Source organism: Anopheles ziemanni, chromosome 3 (genome assembly GCF_943734765.1).
Source record: "Anopheles ziemanni chromosome 3, idAnoZiCoDA_A2_x.2, whole genome shotgun sequence".
In the NCBI taxonomy this organism is placed as follows: Eukaryota; Metazoa; Arthropoda; class Insecta; order Diptera; family Culicidae; genus Anopheles; species Anopheles ziemanni.
Window position 1 is genome coordinate 78,837,836 of NC_080706.1, and position 5,813 is coordinate 78,843,648.

Sequence of the window (5,813 nt, forward strand, 5' to 3'; positions counted from 1 at the left end):
TTTCTTTCGAGCCGCCGCCGATCGAAGCTAGGGAAAAGCGAAACACTAAAAGAAAGTGACAGAACAGTTGAGGAGTTGATTTCTTGGAAGACTGTGTTCTCGTTCTTGAAATGTTTGCTTGCTTTTTGGAGTATTGGAAATCAGTAGGAAATTGAGGTTAGAGAGAGTTATTTTATTTATTTCTTGTGAGTTATAAAAATCCATCCTTCGAAGTAAACTCCAATGCGCTTTAACGACTTGGTTTTTAAAGTTGCCCCAGATTTGCCTTTCAACTGCTAATGTTCGCTTTAGGCTGAAGAAGACTTTGAATTTTCTTCGGTAGACCATTTTCCGATGCTCCGATGTTCCGCAGTCACTATCGCCCGTGCCGCAGTCCAATTGCCGCACGATATGGGCGTGGAAAACCCGGCCGCACGCAGAAACACATTAAATTAAAATATCATTCCGAATGACAAGTTTCGCCGAGCGGAAAATCTACTTTGCGCCAACGACGAACGCGGACCGCAGTGGCCGTTTTGTGCCTTTTCGTGTCGTCGGGCGCGCTGCGGAACATCGGCTTTCCACCGGGCGGCCGGGGAGTGTGTTTTTACTAGCCTTTACGACGATTCATTCACGCGCATTGGAGGACGGGTTTCGGTTCGGGCTAGGTTTTCCCAATTCACTAGTCCCCCTCCCCTTCTCCGTCCCGCTACGCCCGGAGCCGGCTGCGGATGGATGGATTCCGGAATCGATCCGAAACGGGGCATCCGCATGGATTCGTTCGAGGGTCCGTGGCTAGTTGGTGAGGAAAATTTATGTAAACAGAATGTAAATATGAGCCGCAGCAAATCGCGCTCGGGTAAGTGGAATGCTGCGGGATACAAGACACATTCCGTGGACGCAAAGAAAAAGGAAAAACCCTCCCAAAGAGGCCCTTTTTGGATGAAATGAAAGAATCGGACCCCCGTCCCCGGAAGTGTGTCGAAGCTACAAGACACAGGAGATTATTGTAAATTTATTGAAATTTATGTTTTTTAATTTGAGACACTTTTCCCGCCGACCGCATTTTTCACCCGCATGGCCGTCACAAGCTGCACGATCGAAGGGTGGGCCGTTTTCCCGTTGCTGGATTTCCCAGCGACCCGCACGCCACTTTGTTTCTTTGTCCAATCGAAGCCGGGGGTCTTTTGATCTTCTCCTCGACGACACTTTTCTTTGTTCGTTTTGGTGTTGCCACAGCCGGGGGAGGGAATTTTTTTTCCATCGCGACACAGGTTTGCGCTAGGGGGACTTTTCTTTCACTTTGTAGTCTACGTGGAAATGTGGTCGGTGGAAATCACCCCCACACCCTCCACTTGAAGTATCGATCGTAAGCCAGTTCTGAAGAGCAGAAACAAATGTCTAACCGAGAAGATTACGTCTGGCGGTGGCTAATTTCCCTAGGGATGAAGGAAAAACCACCAAGTGGGTCTCAGAACATGATGATGAATTTCGATTATGACACGTTTTCCACGTGCGCAATGATGTCGTTACAAGAACGTCATTGGAAACAATCAATAATTCTTTAGCATGTTTTTCAATCGAGAAAAACGTTATTCACATGCATTACTTATAACAATCATTGGTCCACAGGTGTCGTGTACTCTATCAAATGTATCCCATGGATGATTAATTTACCAACTTTTTCGCTAAAACAAACCCTGGTCCAGTGGTGTTCGTTAAACTTTGCCCTAGAACGGACGGTACAAAATTATTAATCATTAAGTCTTCCTCAACCCGTTCAACAGAAAAACTCACCGAGAGGAAAACTGAACGTGCACAACCGACACCCAACCACAAAAAAGCCCTTCTCGAACGACTCATCAACTTGAACCGCTTTGAGCTCACCAATTTACCTTCTCGCTGGGAAAGTGCCCCCCCCCCCACCCTCCCCGCAGGGGTGCACACGAACACCTCGTGTGTCTGATGAGCACCAGAAGGCAGAACTTTCCCTCCCCAGCGACGGGCCAACATGAAAGCAAACGCGAAAAAATTCTTCACCAAATTTCAATTAAAAACCTAATAAATCAACATGACGGAAAGCCGCGAGCGTGGCAAGCGCGCGGAGGCATTAAAAAAGGGATGAAAAGTCCTCGAAGAAAACCCACCCTGTGGTGTGCCGGTGGAGGTGACTGGTTCTCCGAATTTTCTTTCGAAACCGCTTACTGCTGTAAAACTGTAACGATGGTAAGAAGCGAAAAGGAATAAAAAAATGAATCCACACTCCGAGCACAAAATACCTTGCGAAAATTCTCGTGAAAGTTCACCTTCCCGCAAAGCTGCCGTTTCGGTGGCTTTGGTGGAAAGTATGAGAAAAAAAAACATTCACCCAAAACAAAGTTAGACAGGTCTTTGCTCTCAGGCGGGCATTTTCCCAGGCACGAAACACCACGCGGCCTCTCACGGAATGGACCAAGCACCGGGGGTTTTCCACCCAGTGAAATATGCTCGATCGATTAAAGGTTTATTAAAGCACCCCGGCTGCTCGCTCGACGGTGGATGTGCCGCAGTTGCTTATCGATCAATCCCCTGGACCTCTGGAACACGTGCTGTTGCCTGTTTAAAACTTGATCTATTACCTTCTTATCGGCCACTCCGATGTCGGAAAAATCCCCCGGAAAATGCCAACCGACAAGTGCTGCCGGAGGGGAGAAAGTCGCACACTTTTCCTTCCTCCTAGAGGACGCTTGGAATCGAAGGAAGATGGATGATGGTATTTGATCAAAGAAACCATCGTTACACAAGAACCTCGGAAGGAAAATTTCCAGCTTACAGCACGGGAAGGTCGCTGATTCGCCCTTGAGTGCTTCTATGAAAAACCAACCGGCACACTAGGAGCCCGCGCTCTGGGCACCCGAAATTGGTACTAACTTTTCCGAATCGGTGCACCGGAGCGAGCCCTTAAAAGTAAGTGTTTATTTCCTCCCCCCGGCGCGCGGAAAAACACACCTCCGGGAGGGGCTGGCCACGGTTGACGTGTGTATTACCGCATTAGGACATTCAAGATGAATGCCGGAGTCTCACTGTGCGTGTTTGTATGTGTGAGTAAACACTGGAGATAAGAAAATGCGGTTGTTTAGTGGAAAAAATGTGTGGCTGGAAATGAAAAGCAAATGAAAAACACACACATACACAGAAACACACACACAACCACCTACATTAACCTAAAGGCTCACGCGATGGAAACAAATTTACCTTTTCCACAGGATTTTTTCCTCTCTTCATTTCGACAGCCGTTTCCAGGAGGGTTTGATTTTTTTTGGGAAAACATCTTCACCATGCACCATGGATAGGAAAAATGGAAGTGAAATTTGGGCTGGATTACCTCGTCCCCGTGGGCGTGAGATTGTAAATAAATCAAACGTGCGATTTATTTCGTGAAAAGCGCGCAATCAAAATGTAATCGGGTCGTTAATGGTTCTTTTAATTTTTCGGAGCATCTTTCTTGTATTCTTTATCGTTTTGTTTGGCATTCAACAGAAGTAATCGCAATGCGAAAGATTTTAAATAGTCTTAAATGTGCCGTAAACAGTAATCGATGTAGCCACAACTTGTTTTGTAGAAGTACGATAGAGAGGGTTTTTTTAGCTTAAAGGATTTTTTCTATTTATTTATGTTATGATGCAGGCAGCTTCAAACCACGTCAAGCCTATTGTGGTTCTTGTTAGGATTTTTTGTTGGTCTAAACTGAATGAATTAAAATAGTCAATAAAATTGCAATAATGTTGTATCCTAAAGTGTTTTACCGATTTTCAAAAGGCGCCATAAGGTCTGAAATATCCAGTTTCAATAGATAAGCATAAAGTGGAAGTAGTGTTCTTTCAATACGCTAAATTTGATTACATTCTAAACAAAACTCTTAAATGTAACATCAAACAACCTAAAGTTAGCTAGTTACAGATAGCTATGGACAGTTCCGATTATTTTTAATTATTTAAAATACAAGTCTAATAGTTATCAAACAATTCCAATCTCAATTAATAAACAAATATTTATGGATGATATCTAACGGCTCACGGCAGTCTGTTTAACGATCAATCTTAATGTACAAGTTTAAGAGATGCAAATAATAAACTTGCATATTTTGTCTAAAAACTTTATTTTATTTTTGTTTTAATACGCTGGGAATTTAAATCATTGTAAATTATTATCGGATCGGATCGGAACTGTCCTTTTGCTACGACTGTCTGACACTGTCTTGCAATACAAAAAAAGGCTGCAAACATCGACGAAAACATCTGTCTGCAATCAGCCGAATGGGTCAACCCGTCCCGCGTCTATCAAAACATCGGCACAAATTCTTGTTTTGTCCAGTTCGGAGCAGTTCGGTAGCAAAGCAAAACTGACAGCAAGCAACATGGGTGGAACGGGAGCAACCCTTATCGGGCGTTCTGCTCCGGCCGTTTTGTTTGTCTCGCTGATTAGATGCATCTGCCTCGGCCGTATCGTCCGCCCGGGAGACGATACCATCGAACGGTACAATGTTGTCTCGTTCGGAATAGAAGACATGTTGATGAACGCTTTCACCGGGACGCTCTGAAACTGGTAGCGATGGAGCGATGAAGTGATTTGTTGATAAGAACCCCATCGATGGGCCCGGACGCTTCGCGACAAGTGTGACACTTTTTTCCGATCCATCTCTGAAGTGTTTGCGTCTGGTTCGCCGTTTTGCCCACCCGATAAACAGGGTGATAATTTTGTTTTTTAATTGCTCCGATCCGTATCCACACCGGCCCACTATCGGTTGCCCTCCATCAAACGGAGGGCCTGCCGTAAATGTTACTGCCCAAAACACGCACACCGTATTGGCCCGACGTTGGCCTTTTCCTACGGGCTGCCCCGAGAAGTTTTCGGATTGATTGATTTGATCCATATCGATCGGTTTTCGATGGGCCTGACGTGGTTTGGAAGAGCCCACGGGCGGGGTAAAAAAAGACTAAAAACGAAGGTTCAATTGACCTTTGCCTCGCCGATCCAAACGGTTGATTTGATAATTACCGGCTAATTGCTTACTTAAAGGTTGATCGACGTTGAAATGAGGCTCCCATTCGCTGGAGCTGCAGGTTTTCGTTTGTTTTTGCGCTTTGCGTTTGTTTAACCTTTCGTTTGGACGATCAATCATTTAATATTTGTAGAACGATAAAACCCTCTAATTGGGCCTTCTTTTGGATTGAAGTGTTGTGCTACTCGAAGTCAGCAGCACCTTGTTTGTCAGACATTCCGATAAACAACGAGTGAATGCTGAAACCAATATCTTTAAAAATAAATTGTGTAACCAAAACAGGATTAGAGTGCAAAGTAAAGCACACAGTCAAGAGCAATCTCCTACGTCTCACCTGCCTTGAGCTGGCAAACATCGTGTCTAGTGGGGCGCTGCAACAATTGCAGCACGTATTATTTTGCCTACACTGTTTACCGGAGAGGACAAACCACTGCGCCCGATAAGACGGACCATCCGGACGGAGTTTCTGCAGCCAGATCCGAAGCGTCGTTGTTATCAGTGCGCTTCTGTCTGCGTTCAACGACTTCCTATTTGAGGAGAGCCAAGTTGGATGGAAGTTGCATAATTTTTGCACCCAATGTTTCGGTTTTGCAACCAGCTGAACGTATGCTGAACAAGTGCAGCAGGAAAAAGGGGTTGCCGGAAAACTGACCTACCTACTCATCCGGTTTGAGGGAAAGCCTTTTCGTAGCGCTATGGTAATAGCGTAACGTATAATCACCCACGAGTTCGGATCATCTCCGTGGGCCGCTTCCGATTTCGTGTTATCAGCTCGATGTAACCGTGTCCCGAC